The sequence below is a fragment of the Physeter macrocephalus genome, chromosome 3 (assembly GCF_002837175.3).
Source record: "Physeter macrocephalus isolate SW-GA chromosome 3, ASM283717v5, whole genome shotgun sequence".
Classification (NCBI taxonomy): Eukaryota; Metazoa; Chordata; class Mammalia; order Artiodactyla; family Physeteridae; genus Physeter; species Physeter macrocephalus.
In genome coordinates, this window is record NC_041216.1 from 25,516,599 (window position 1) to 25,531,765 (window position 15,167).

The 15,167-nt window shown below is 48.8% G+C and overlaps 1 long non-coding RNA gene and 1 other non-coding gene across 5 annotated transcripts; both read left to right on the forward strand.

The window, feature by feature from the left end:
• Nucleotides 1-404: 404 nt before the first annotated feature.
• Nucleotides 405-15,161, forward strand: LOC129391991 (uncharacterized). Of its 4 annotated transcripts, XR_008616952.1 has the most exons (4): nucleotides 405-712; nucleotides 5,178-5,270; nucleotides 5,991-6,091; nucleotides 12,015-15,161. It is a non-coding gene; the product is annotated as an uncharacterized lncRNA (long non-coding RNA). The 4 variants fall into 4 exon arrangements; XR_008616951.1 differs by lacking the exon at nucleotides 5,178-5,270; XR_008616953.1 differs by lacking the exon at nucleotides 405-712 and having other exon boundaries at nucleotides 4,027-5,270.
• On the forward strand, nucleotides 3,821-3,893 carry TRNAW-CCA (transfer RNA tryptophan (anticodon CCA)). The gene has a single exon. It is a non-coding gene; the product is annotated as a tRNA-Trp (tRNA).
• Nucleotides 15,162-15,167: the final 6 nt, after the last annotated feature.

Genomic DNA, 15,167 nt, shown 5'->3' on the forward strand with positions numbered 1-15,167 from the left:
TTTCTTTTTAAATTTTAACCTCATAATACAAATACTTTCCCGCAAAATATTTACTTTTCATCTGTGGTTGTCTTCCAACTTCCAGATTCCTGCAACGTTAGAACAAAGATCAAATGAAAAGTTGAAACAGTGTAGTTTGCAAACTTGGCCATACATTGGAATCAGCTCTGAAGCCTTTAGGTCTCCCATTGCCCAGACCAAGTAAATCAGAACCTCTGAGTAGAAACCAAAGACTCAGTATTAAAAGTTTCCCAGCTGACTCCAATGTGCAGCTCAGCTTGAGAAGCATTAGAGTACAGGAGATGGATTGCAGGATTGGTGATGACCAGGCAGGCGTAGAATGCCAGGCTTCCCCTGAAAAGAAACCCGCCCGCCCTGGTAATTTTATTTTTGTTGAATGCAGCTGAGGCCGGAAGATGGCGTCCGAAGGCAGTCAACTCAGGTCACAGAGCTGCGAGCTGTGCCATTTGCAGGGAGGGAGCCTGGACAGGAGCCTGGCTCTTGACTAAGAATTCTGTGTACAGTCAGCTCTCCTCCCAGCAGTGGAGATCCTGCTCCCCACAGCAGCCCAAGCTCGTGCAGTGAAGTGGCTGAGAGCACAGCAGGAGCTGGACCACCTAGGTTTGGATTCTGGCCCTCGCACTGAACAACTGAACAAATCTGTACGATGAAGATAATACTCCAATAGTGCTACCTCATGGCTCATTACCGAGTAAGTATTATAAATGCACATCAACTTAGGCTCCCACCCAGCACAGAATGAATTAAACCATCAGGTGCTGATACACTTACCTAGGAAGAGGTACGGGGCATAGAGAAAGAAGAGGAAGGTCTTTAGAGCATATAAAGCACCTGTGGCCGTGACTGAACAAAAAGGGACAGAATCTGGAGTGGAAAGTTCACAGCAACCTGGGAGAAGTGTGGGGACCCACTGAACCAACCTCAGTGACATGTAATTAACATTCAGTAAGAGGCACCTGTTTTAAGTGTACAGTTTGATGTGTTTTCACATATACGCCTGGGTAACCAGCACCACCACCACCACTACGGACCGTTTCCAGCACCCCCAAGAGTTCCTTGATCCCCTTCCCAGCTAATCCTCACCCCCAGCCCCCAAACGCAGGCAACCTAGTGTTGTTGTTTTTTTTAGTTCAAATGAGTTGTCAAAATCTAAAAAACAGATTCCTTGTAAAAAGAGAAATCTTGCCTGGTTGCGCAGTGGTTAAGAATCCGCGCCTGCCAATGCAGGAGACACGGGTTCGAGCCCTGGTCCGGGAAGATCCCACATGCCACGGAGCAGCTAAGCCCGTGTGCCACAAATACTGAGCCTGTGCTCTAGAGCCCGCGAGCCACAACTACTGAGCCCACGTGCCTAGAGCCCATGCTCTGCAACAAGAGAAGCCACCGCAATGAGAAGCCCGCGCACCGCAATGAAGGGTGGCCCCTGCTCGCCGCAACTAGAGAAAGCCCGTGTGCAACTACGAAGACCCAACACAGCCAAAAATAAATACATACATTTATTTTTTTTAAAAAATCCAATTTCTGCGTTCTAATGGATTGGAAAATTGCCAACACTGGGCCCGCATCCCTAGAAGAAAACAGTTGGCCACCATCTTTTTTTTTTAAAGTATTTATTTATTTATTTTTGGCTGTGTCGGGTCCTAGTTGTGGCACGCAGGACCTTTCATTGCGGCGCGAGGGCTTCTCTGTAGTTGTGGCCCTCAGGCTCAGTAGTTGCAGCGAGTGGGGTTAGTTGCCCCGAGGCATGTGGGATCTTAGTTCCCCGACCAGGGATTGAATCTGGGCCCTCGGCAGTGAAAGCCCAGTGTCCTAACCCCTGGACCGCCAGAGATTCTTCTGAAGGCAGCCCCCTGCCTCCTGCTTCCCTTAGTTACATGCCTGCCCAGCCCTCCACGCCTTTTGAATTGGCCACCCCTGGTCCACGGTCTCTTCTGCAGGCCGACATCTTCCCAAATCTTTCCTTTTTGTAAGAACCCTCTATCCCCAAGGGTTCCGGAGTTCAGGTCCTCCAGGGCTCCTCTGCCATTGACAACTCATCTCTCGGTGCCTCCAGGTAGTAATGACTCCCCAGACGCAGCCTTGAACGTGTCAGCTCATCTAGGCCCATAAATGTGGCCGGCAAGGCACCACCTTCATCCAGTTCTGCTCTAGGGGGAGGCCAGCCCGGCCTTCTTCCTGCCCATCTTGCTGCAAAGTGTGAGGGCTTGGTAATCAGGGCTGCCATCCACAGGGACGGGACCAGGAATGATAGCAGACTCATTTGCATATGTGACCTAAGACAGTAATTAAACCCAGGTGCCCCAGGGGTGAGGAGTAAGCACATTAATTCAGGAGCAATTAAAACCCTCCAACATCACTGTCACACAGCCACCACTTCTGAGACCGGCTGTAGCTAATGACTGTCACCTTTGGGCCCCCTCTTTTGGCCACCAGACTGCCACCACGACTGCACATTCTTGAGGGGGGCACTCTCGTGCCTAAGCGGGCGCAGCTTCCCCAGATGCCCGGTCTTTCTGTAGGGCCCCTGATGCTATTATGGACAAGTTACTGTGAAAGACGATGCCTTAGTCTTTTTCTTTCTTTTTTTTTTTTTGGTGGCAAAATATACATAGCAAAATTTACCATTTTAACCATCGTTAAGTGTACAATTGGCTGGCGTTAAGTACATCCAAAGCTTTCATAACTGTCACCACTATCTATTTCCAGAAGTTTTTCATTATCCCAAACACATTCCACACCCGTTAAGCAATAATTCCCCATTCTCCTCCCCCCACCCTAACTCCTGGTAACTTTTATTCTATTTTCTGTCTCTGGGTGTAAATTGCCTATTCAAGATATTTTATATAAGGGGATTCATACAATAGTCATCTGGCTTATTTCACTTGGTGTAATGTTTTCAAGGTTTATACATGTTGGAGCCTGTGTCAATACTTCATTCCTTTTTATGGCTGAATAATGTTCCATTTTATAGATACACCACATATATCCATTCATTTGTTGATAGACACTTGGGTGGTTTCTACCTTTTGGTTATTGTCAGTAATGCTTCTATGAACCTGGGTGTACAAATATCTGTTTTAGTCCCTGCTTTCAATTCTTTTTGGTATGTACTTAGCAGTGGAATTGCTGGGTCACGTGGTAATTCTATGTTTACCTTTTTGAGGAACTACCACGCCATTTTCCACTGCAGCTGCACCATTTTACCTTCTCACCAGTAACGTATGAAGGTTCCAAATTCTCCACATTCTTATCAACACTTGTTATTTTCCATTTTTTTTTATTATGGCCATCCCAGTAGGTGTTAAGTGATATCTCACTATGGTTTTGATTTTCATTTCCCTAGTGTCTAATGATGTTGAACATCTTTTCATGTGCTTATTGGCCATTTTTTAATCTTTCCAAGTCACTTGGCCATTTTTTTAATTGGGTTGTCTTGTTCCTGAGTCATAGAGTTCTTTATATTTTTTGGATCCTATTAGATATATGATTTGCAAATATTCTCTCCCATTCTGTAGTTTGTTTTTTCACTTTCTTGTAGTCTCTCTTAAACTTTTTTTTTCTTGGCCAGGCCACGCGGCTTGCAGGATCTTAGTTCCCAGACCAGGGATTGAACCTGAGCCCTAAGCAGTAAAAGCGTGGAATCCTAACCACTGGACCAGCAGGGAATTCCCACCTTGTAGTGTCTTTTGATACACAAAGTTTCTAATTTGAAGTCCAATTTATCTATTTTTCCTTTTGTTGCTTGTGCTTTTGGTGTCATGTTTAAGAAACCATTGTCAAGCCCAAGATTATGGGGACTTCCCTGGTGGTCCAGTGGGTAAGACTCCATGCTCCCAATGCAGGGGGCCCAGGTTCGATCCCTGGTCAGGGAACTAGATCCCGCATGCCACAACTAAGAAGCCCCTATGCCACAACTAAAAAAAAAAAAAAGATCCCACATGCTGCAACTAAAACCCAGCTCAGGGCTTCCCTGGTGGCACAGTGGTTGCGCGTCCGCCGGTCAGGGCTTCCCTGGTGGCGCAGTGGTTGCGCGTCCGCCTGCCGATGCGGGGGAACCGGGTTCGCGCCCTGGTCTGGGAGGATCCCACATGCCGCGGAGCGGCTGGGCCCGTGAGCCATGGCCGCTGAGCCTGGGTGTCCGGAGCCTGTGCTCCGCAACGGGAGAGGCCACAACAGAGGGAGGCCCGCATACCACAAAAAAAAAAAAAAAACAGCTCAGCCTAAATAAATAAATAAATATTTTTTTAAAAAATCCAAGGTTATGTAGATTTGCCCCTGTGTTTTCTCCTAAGAGTTTTATGGTTTTAACTCTTGTATTTAGGTTTGGTTTTGTTTTTTTTTTTTGGTTGCGTCGGGTCTTCGTTTCTGCGCGCAGGCTTTCTCTAGTTGCAGCAAGTGGGAGCTACTCTTGGTTGTGATGCGTGGGCTTCTCATTGCGGTGGCTTCTCTTGTTGCGGAGCACAGGCTCTAGGTGTGCAGACTTCAGTAGTTGTGGCTCGCGGGCTCTAGAGTTGCGGTGCACAGGCTCTAGAGCACAGGCTCAGTAGTTGTGTCACAAGGGCTTAGTTACTCCACGGCATGTGGGATCTTCCCGGACCAGGGCTCGAACCCGTGTCCCCTGAGTTGGCAGGTGGATTCTTAACCACTGCGCCACCAGGGAAGTCCCTGTATTTAGGTTTCTAATCCATTTTCAGTTAATTTTTATATGTGGCATAAGGTAAGGGTCCAACTTCATTCTTTTGCATGTGCCATTTGTTGAAGAGACTGTCTTTGCCCCACTGAGTAGTCTTGGCACTCTTATTGAAAATCAGTTCGCTATATATACGGGTTTATTTCTGGGTTCTCTATTCTGTTGGTCTGTATGTCTGTCCTTATGCCACGCCACACTGTTGCAATCACTTTCACTTTATAGGACATGACCTGGCCTTTTACATACATCCCTTCATCTCCTCCTCACCAAACACTCTGAAGTAGGCATTATATAATCATTCTTACTGGGTAAAGTCAGGCCTAAAAGGTTAAGGTGACGTACCCTCCGTCACAAAATTGGTGGATGTATTTACCCTTTGCAAGGCGACATTGCAAGTGCTCCCAGGCTGACAGACATACAAAAACCGTGAATTCTTGTATCTTGACCTTAAAAACAATCTCCATAGTCAGGTGACGTCTAGCCAGGCCTTCAGCAACTAGGATTCCAAAGCCAGGATATTCCAAGAGGAAGAAAGCGATCCTGAGCATCTCTGATCAAGGTGAGGACAAGAAGGTCCTTCCCCCCAAAGGCCATAGATCCCCTCCTGGAGATGGCTGCTTACAAACTCCCTTTGCCCAAAGGGCTGATGCTGCCCTCTTTGCACCCCAGCTAAATTTTTCCTTAAAATAAGGAGGCCCTGGAGCTGTTTGGGTTTGCTTTCTCTGGCCACGATTCTGGGCAGGTCTTGCAAGGAAGTTTCCCTCTGACCTGCTCTACAGTCTGGGCATGTCTGTTTGTTCGCGAGTTCCCTGCCTATTAGGATGCTGGGACTTTGAGAAACACTTTCAAGACGAGCGGGTGCTGCCATCTCCCCCAAAATGCACATACACACACACGCCTGCCCCCGCTGGCCCTCGACCCCCTACCCTGCTGAATTTTTCTTCAAAGCATATGACATCACTTACAATATCCGGCATCTGCTTTTTGGTCTTCCTTCATCAGAATGTAAATTCCACGAGACTTTATCTTGCAGGGACTTAGTTTTGTTGACTGCAGTGTGTCTGAGGCCGAGAATAGTGCCTGACACATAGCAGGTGCCTCAGGCGTGAATGAGTGCGTGGACCAGACCTGCGGTCCACACAGGCCACACCAGGTGCCATACGTGAGGAATGTAGCCACCTCTGCTGAGAGGACCTTTGAGCTCAGAAGCTTGGGTGCTTAAGATGAAAAAGGAAAGGAAAACTTTTTTTAATTACAGAGATTTTTTTTTTTTTTTAAGTTAGTGGTTGAAGTCCAAGAGCATGATCTCAGAAGCAATCAGCTGAAGGAGAGGGAAAACCTGGAGAATGGGGTCGGCCAGGAATCAGATGTTTTCAAAAGGTGAGATCATGAGGAAGGTAGCACCTTGGACCTGAGAGTACCTGAGTTCCTGGATCCTGCAGGCTGGGGCTTCCCTGAGCTGTGAGGCAAGAAATGTCAGCCTGGGGCTGCTGGGGCCCTCAGGGAGCAGTGATGTTTTCAAGGTTCATCTGGGTCGTGGCTTGTATCAGTATGTCACTTGTTTTTATAATGTTCCATTGTACAGATATACCACCATTGCCTAATCCAAGGTCTCAAAGGTTTACACTTACGTTTCTTTCTAAGAGTTTAATAGTTTTAGCTCTTGTATTTGGGTCTTTGATCCACCTGAGTTAATTTTTGTGTAAGGTTTTGCATGTGGATATTTATCTATTCATCAGTGGATGGATATTTGGGTTGTTTCCACTTTTTGGCTATTATAAACAATGCTGGCTGTGTACATTCATGTACAAGTTTTTGTGTGGACATATGTCTTCCATTTTCTTGGGTACATACCTACTAGTGGAATTGTTGGGTCATATGGTAACTCTATGTTTAACTTTTTGAGTAACTACCAAAGTGTTTTCCACAGTGGTTGCACCATTTTATATTCCCACCAATACTGGAAAGTAAAACTGGGAATTTTCCATATCCTCACCAACATTTATTTTCTGGTTTTTTGAATAGTGGTATCTTATTGAGGTTCTGATTTGCATTTCATTAATGTCTAATGATGTTGAACATCTTTTCAGTGTGCTTATTAGCAATTTGTATATCTTCTTGGAGAAATGTCTATTCAAATCATTAGCCCATTTTTTAATTGGTTTATTTGTCTTTTTGTTGTTGAGTTGTGAGAATTCTTTTTTTTTTTGTTTTGTTTTTGTTTTGCGGTACGCGGGCCTCTCACTGTTGTGGCCTCTCCCGCTGCAGAGCACAGGCTCCGGACATGCAGGCTCAGCGGCCATGGCTCACGGGCCCAGCCGCTCCACGGCATGTGGGATCCTCCCGGACCGGGGCACGAACCCGCGTCCCCTGCATCGGCAGGCGGACGCCCAACCACTGCGCCACCAGGGAAGCCTGAGAATTCTTTATATATTCTGGTTACTATCATATATATGATTTGCAAATATTTTTCCCCATTCTGTAGTTTGTTTTTTACTTTCTTGATAGTGTCTTCTGATACACAAAATGTTTTAATTTGGATGAAGTCAAATTTATCTTTTTTCTTTTCTTGCTTGTGCTTTTGGTGCCATATTTAAGAGACAATTGTCTAATCCAAGGTTCTGAAGATTCACACCTATGTTTCTTTCCAAGAGTTTCATATTTTTGGCTCTTACATTTATGTCTGTGATCTATTTGAGTTCATTTTTGTGTAAGCTGTGGTATGTGGATATCCAGTTGTTCTGGCACCATTTGTTGAAAAGATGTCATTTTCACCTGATTCTCAGATGTCATGGTCACCCCCAGCACCCTGCCTCACCCTTGGCTGTGCTTCTTGCTATCTTTCAAAAAAAAATGAACTCTTAGTGTACAGTAAGGGCTGTCAAAACTGCTGCCTCAGCTGAGCTCAAACCTGGTTAGGACTGGGAAAACGAAATTCCCGTCAGCATGAAACCTTCAGTCTGTCTGCTGATGTGGAACTTGGACCCCAGGCGTGCACTGCCCGGGGCTACAGGGATAGAAAGGACCCCAAGCCCTCAGCACCCTGGTATGAGAGCAAGGGGCCCCTCCGTCCACCACCCTAGGGTGAAAGTCAGGGCCAGGGCTAGGGTGAGGCAAGAGAAGCCCGTGGGGCACAAAATGTAAGGAGATGCTCGCTCCGGCTCTCTCGTCCTGGCTACTCATGGGCAGAAGGTAAAGTAGTGGCTAACCTTCTGGGCTCATGGGGGGGCGGGGGCGCTAGGGCAGCCCTTAGCCACCAGGGGGTGCTGTGGGAGCTGCCCTGAGCCCCTCGGCCTCCCGGCCTCGCCCTGCCTGCAGGGCCCATCCCGCTGGCTCTGCCGGGCTGGCCAGCGTCCCAGCCCTCCCCTCCAGCCCCAGCTGACACTACCCTGTGGCTCTCAGGGGCTCGGGGCCGGGGCCAAGGCGGCCCAGAACTCTGGGCAAAGCTCAGTGAGATGAGTGGAGCCGTCACAAGGCAAAGGGAAGTTCCTGGACAGTGTCAACACCTGCTCTTCCCCCGTCACGCAGATGCTGTGTCGAGGCACAGAGGAAGCGGCCACTGCAGAGGCCACCACAGCACCACGGGGACACGGCCCAAGGGAGCTGGTCCCGGCTTGCTCTGCTCTCTGAACCTTTCAGGATGCATATCCCTCCCTTCAATTTCTTGCACGTTGAGGCCTTTTGTTCAGTCTTTCCAGGAACCAAGGGAAGGAGAAGGAAGCCGGCAGAGGGCCATGCCTCCCGCTCTGGTTGCGCCGCCCCTAAAACCACACTCTGGGGTCAAGCAGTGGCCTCAGCTCGCCTGCCCAGCCTCCCGGGGACTCGGCCCAGCACCCGAGGGCCGGCGCGGCTCTGCCTGGGAGGCGGCCCGGCGGACTCTCAAGGCGCAGGGCCCAGGCGGCTGCATCGCGGCGGGTGAGTCCACGTGCCCCCTGCTCCCAAGGACACCGCTGCTCGCTGGACGCCTCTGCGCTCAGACAGCCGCTCGAGCGGGGAATTTCCCACACCCTGAGTGGCAGCACCCGTTTCCAGGGATGCTCTAGGGTCGGCTCTCTGGCCTTGCAGTCTGGCTCTGCCCTGTTCTCTGTTCTTCTCCGGTTCCATTCAGGGAGAATCAGCAATTGCCCGAAAGGCAGGCATGCCGAGTCTGGGGAGGGATGGCCCGAGATGGGGTGGGGGCAGCCATCACTTCCTCGAGTCTCTCCTTTGTGGCATCCTGCTTACGCCGTTCCCTGCTGTTCTGGAATGTCGGCCCTGTATTATCTGCCAGCATCAGATCCAGCCAGCCTCCAGAGCAGAGGTGCTGAAGTATTTGGCAGAAAGAGCCTGTGGCATTAAAAGCCTCTGGCCAGCACCTCCATGAGCTCTAGAAATATCAGTACTGGAGGCATCTGAATCCTAGAGCAGAAACGGAGACACCGGCTGAAAGAGCAAGGGCCTGGCCCTCGCTTCTCCGACCTCAGGGGAGGCTGTGTGTTGTGGGGTGCGGCCCCTGCTCCTGAAAGAAAGCCACTTGCTCAGCTGGATCCACCAGGACTAATTAATGTCTCCATACTCGCGTCACCTCAGTTCAAGTGACCCTGAGTACAGAGACTTAGAGATTAACCACTGACCTCAAGTGCTGGAGCTAAAAAGAAATGCCCCTGCCCATGCGGGTGTCCTTGTCCTAACCATTCCTGCCCAATAACGCGACAGCCTCTGTATTTACAAAATCTTGTCGTGCCCTGAGTCCCATTCACGTGGAAGGGTGGGGATATGCAGGTTCCTCAGGGGCGCTGGCACGTGAGGGTTGGAGTAAAATCCCCCAGAAACTGCACACAGACTGGGGGTGACATATCATCAGACAGCCCTTGAGATCTCAGGGCGCAGCTCTTGCCAAAAACCATGTTTGTCACCCATGAGCCCACAGCAGAGCAGCTGCATTTGTCACACCAACAGTGATGCTGGAAATTCATGCCGACACTGGCACAGACTAGCTAATATCCCTACCGGGATATTTTTTTCTCTGTAAGGGATTTCTCCCCCCACCTCCTCCTCCTCCTCCTCCCCCACCCCCAGATATTATGAGGAAACATCTGTGAAATAAAAATAACAAAAGTTTACAAGACACAAGGCTTATAAAGTTTTATATATGGGTCCCCATCATGGTTCCCGCCTCCTTTGAGATGGTAGATGGAAGCTTCCATTTCACTTGTCTCTAATTATCTCCTTTTTAGAAGGACGAAGAGCCCATAGGGTGACTGGAAAGGAGGCAGAAGGAAATGCACGGAGGGCATCCTGGGCTCTGCTGAGGGTCCCACTCTCCCTGGAGCTAATTTGATCCAAAGGAGGGAACAAGAGCAAAGCAGCAGCCTCCTGGTCACCTGTCCCCGCCCGCACCTATCCTGGGCTGGGACCTTGTCAGGGGCCGGGTTTTAAAGGTGAACACAGTTTACAGAGCAGAGACAAGCTGAGGCTAAGTACTGCTGGAGTAGAAACCCCAGGGAGGGTTGGAATGGTGTTCTGGGGGCTTGATGGACTGGCTGATGGCAGTTTGGTGTCGGGAGGGGGCATGGATTTGGGGTCCACCTGGTTAAGGACTTTTCATTTGCAAATGGCAGTGACCAATTCAAATGGGCTTAAACCAAAAAGAACATTTTTTGGCACTTAGCTTCAGGCCTGGCTGGATCCAGAAGCTGTAAGACTGTCACCAAGACTCAGTATCTCTCCATCTCTCCACTCTGCTGTCCTCTGTGCTGGCTTTTACCCACAGGCAGGCTCTCCAGGCTTGGCGGCCCCTCCCCACCTCTTTATGTTCAGCTCAGCTGCCCCAGCTTCTCTCTCACAACTGTTCTAGCCAAAATCCTGAACCTGACTCTCATGGGCTTGAACTGGGTCATGTGCCCATCCTTGAACCAATCATTGTGGCCAAGGGGGATGAAATCACTGATTGGTTAGGCCTGGGTCACATGCTTACGCCCAGATTCTGGGGCCAGGTTAGCCTCACTCAACAAAATGAACTAAAATTAGGGAAGGAACATTTCCCAAAAGAAGAACGGGGATGCTGCAACTAGAAAAAGGGTGAATGGATGATAGTCAGACAAAAACTCCATACCTGCTCTTTCAGAGCAGCAACTCCTGCCACCTCCTGGCTGTGTGACTTTGTCCAGGTCACTTAACTTCTCTGAGCCTCAGCTGGAAACACAACTTGCTTCAGTTTTAATGTCCTTTCCTTTATAAAAACAGGGATGGGGCAGAGGTATCCTGGGGCTCCTACTGTATTGAAAACTTCCGTTGGAATAGATTACGAGGTGATTTATTAAGAATTCAGTTCCTTTAGCCCAGATAAGCAAAGGATGAGGAAGAGGAATGGAAAATAATGATACTGGCAAAGGTAAACCCCTCAGGGTTTGCTTTCCCTTACCTTTCTTTAAAGGTGTTCGGCAAAGGGAAGGAGGAAGTGGAGCTCAGATGAGGAGGAGGCCCAGCTCAAGGGCACAGGGGGAGTAGGCAGCCTTGTCAAGGTCCTGGCCTGTCTGAATTTGTGTTGGAGCCTCAATTCTCCCTCTGGGGCCTTGGAGCAGTCGGGGCTGAGCAGAGACGGAGTCGGGCATCTCCACCTGGCCCTCTGTTCTTCCTGGAAAGGCTGGAGCAAAGGGGTCCTTACCTGTTTTTACAGCATCTGGACAAGGCGGCACGTTGACTTCAGGGACCCATCCACAGCCAGGGTCCGAGCACAGTTATGCAAGGCAGTCTCTTTCCCTTGGAGCCCCGAGGGCGCTGCTGGAGGCTGGTCCGTGTGCAGCTGACAGCTGACCTATCTATGGCCACCGCTCTGCCGGTGACCAGGCTGGATTCATCCTGGTTCAGCGGAGGTGAAGGGTGGCCAGTCCTTCCTTCTGTTTCCCAGTGACTCTGAACCGGTTTGCCTGGAGCTGTGAATAAAGCCCCAGATCCTTCCAGCTACTCCTCCCAAACTCTCCCTGTTCTTCCTGGCATCACTTACAGAAGAAGGGTTTCTTGGCTGTTATGCTTATCACAGTTCTGTACAGAGTTGTTTTGTTTTGCTTTGTTTTTTAATTTTTATTGGCGTATAATTGATTTACAGTGATATGTTAGTTTCAGGCGTACAGCAAAGTGAATCAGTTATACATATACATATATCCACTCTTTTTTAGATTTATTTTTCTCATAATAGGTCATTACAGAATATTGAGAAGAGTTGCCTGTGCTATACAGTATGTCCTTATTAGTTATCTATTTTATATACAGTAGTGTGTATGTGTCAATCCCAATCTTCCAATTTATCCTTCCCCTCCCACAGAGTTTTAAACGCAAAGTATATCAGAGTGATCTTTCCTGCACAGTCATAAGCTATCATGCTACGATTGAAAATGGAACAGATGGGGCTTCCCTGGTGGCGCAGTGGCTGAGAGGCTGCCTGCCAATGCAGGGGACACGGGTTCGAGCCTTGGTCCAGGAAGATCCCACATGCCACGGAGCAACTAAGCCCGTACGCCACAACTACTGAGCCCGCGAGCTACAACCACTGAAGCCCGCGCGCCTAGAACCCGTGCTCCACAAGAGAAGCCACCGCAATGAGAAGCCTGCACACCGCAACGAAGAGTAGCCTCCACTCGCCGCAACTAGAGAAAGCCCGCGCGACAAAGACCTAACGCAGCCAAAAATAAATAAATAAAATAAATTTATTTTAAAAAAAGAAGGAAAGAAAATGGAACAGAAAATGTATGGTAATATGAACCATTTTTCAGTAAGAAAAAAACGGACCGGGAGGAGGGGAGGATGGAGAGGGGGAATGGGGAGTTGGTGTTTCATGGAGACAGAGTTTCAGTTTAGGAAGGTAGAAAATTCAGGAGATGGATGATGGTGAGAGTTGCACAACAATGTGAATGTATTTATGCCACTGAACTGTACAGTTAAATATGGTTAAAACGGTATGTTTTATATTACGTGACTTTTACCACAATTTAAAAAAAAAAAAGAAAGAAAGAAATGAAAAAACTGACCACCCTTCTGATTCCAGCCGCTTAGGGGTCTTTGCTCTGCTGAGCTCTGTGTCTGCCCCTGGAATACGGCTCCCAGAGGACTCAGCCCTCTGTCCCTCTGACTGTTGGTCTTGGGACGGGCTTCACGGCTTTCCATCGGTTACCTGCCGCTAACCCTTTGCCACCTGAGTCATCAGCCTGCAGTTGGGCGTGGGAATGCAAGGCCTTGGCACCACGCCTGAAACAACACAGTGTGAAAATCAGAGCTGGGATCTTGATGTTCTGGGCCCAGTATAGCAGCAAGCATGACTTAGATTTGTTCAGATCCTTGCAGGGCACAAAGCCCATTCACGACATGACCTGTTCTCCTTCTCCCACCAGTAACACCTACCATTCCTACCCTTTTTGCTTCTTTATCATGGAGGATTGGCCAAAGGAGTTAAGTTAGTTACAAGGGGTTAAGGCTTGTGCTCCCTCGAGCACTGCCCTCGGGTGAACTCCACGTGTCCACTAGTTAAGGGAGCAAGACAGGATCTTGAAAATCTTGAACTACTATTAATATGTGTGCTTTTCTCTTTCCAGCTTCCTTGGCGCCTCCTCCCTTAAGAGAAGGCGTCCGCATTGCTTCAACAGTATGAGGCGCGGTAAGAATGTAAAGGTGCAGAAACAATCGATAGCCCCTTGGTGGGGGGACTCAGCAGGGAAAAGCTAGGGAAGCAGCAGAGTTTATGTCACGCGGAGAGAATCAGAAAGAGGATCACCCTTGCCTCTGCCCAGACCATGGGAGAGTCCCCTGGGCAGGGGCAGGGAGGAAGAATGGGGCTGGGGGTGACCTGAAAAGAGGTGGTGCAGCAGAGGTGCAGAGGGGGTTAGCCCCGGGAGCCCTTCCTGCAAGCAGTGCCCCTCCCCCACCCCACCCCAAGTGACAGTGTGAAGCGCCTGCTCTTCGGGGGAGGGGTATAGTACTTTCCCGGGGCCGCCATAACAAATGACCACTAACTGGGTATCTTCAAGCAACAGAGATGTATTCTCTCACAGTTCTAGAGGCCAGAAGTCTGAGATCAAGGTGTCGGCAGGGCCATGGTCTCTCGAGGCTCTAGGGGAGGATCCTTCCTGGCCTCTTGCAGTTTCTGATGGTTGCTGGCATTCCTTGTCGATCCTCGGCTTGTGCCGAGTAGCTGCATCACCCCAGCCTCTGCCTGCATCATCACACGGCCTCTCTGGGAGTTTCTGAATTTCTCTCTTCTTGCAGGAATACCAGTCATTGGATTTAAGGCCCACTCTATTCTAGTATGACCTCATTAAAAAAAAAATTTTTTTTTAAGGATTGGGGTGCAGGTGGGCGAAGCAACTAATAAAAAAAGGGAAAAAAAATTTAAGATTTTTTTTTTTTAAAGATTTTTTTGATGTGGACCATTTTTCAAGACTTTATTGAATTTGTTACAACATTGCTCCTGTTCTATGTTTTGTTTTTTTGGCCACGAGACACGTGGGATCTAAAATCCCTGACCAGGGGTCCAACCCACGCCCGCTGCATTGGAAGGCAAAGTCTTAACCATTGGACCACCAGCGAAGTCCCTAAAGATTTTTTTTAATTGAAATATTGTTTTTTTGTTCTTTGTTTTCTTTCTTTCTTTCCTTCCTTCCTTCCTTCCTTCGTTCTTTCCTTCCTTCCTTCCTTCCTTCTTTCTTCCTTTTTTCCTTCCTTCCTTCCTTTCTTCCTTTCTGGCTGTGTTGGGTCTTCATTGCCGCGGCACAGGCTTTCTCTAGTTGCGGCGAGCAGGGGCTACTCTTCGTTGTGGTGGGCGGGCTTCTCATTGCAGTGGCTTCTCTTGTTGCGGAGCATGGGCTCGAGGCACGAGGGCTGCAGTAGCTGTGGCTCGCGGGCTCTAGAGCGCAGGCTCAGTAGTTGTGGTGCACGGGCTTAGTTGCTCCGTGGCATGTGGGATCTTCCCGGCCCAGGGCTCAAACCCGTGTCCCCTGAATTGGCAGGCAGATTCTTAACCACTGCACCACCAGGGAAGCCCTATTGAAGTATTGTTGATATACAATATTGTATAAGTTACAGGTGCACTTGTATAAGTTACAGTTATAGTGGTTTGTAATTTTTAAAGGTTATACTCCATTTATAGTTATATTATAAAATATGGGCTGTATTCCCTGTGTTGTACAATAGATCCTTGAACCTTATTTTATAAATAACTGTTTGTACCTCTTAACCCCCTACCCCTATATGGCCCCTCCCACCTTCCCTCTCTGCACTGGTAACCGCTAGTTTGTTCTCTATGTCTCCGAGTCTGCTTCTTCTTTGTTATATTCATTAATTTGTTGCTTTTTTTTTCTTTTTTTCTTTTTTTTCTTTTTGTGGTATGCGGGCCTCCCTCTGTTGTGGCCTCTCCCGTTGCGGAGCACAGGCTCCGGACGCGCAGGCTCAGCGGCCATGGCTCACGGGCCCAGCCGCTCCGCGGCAT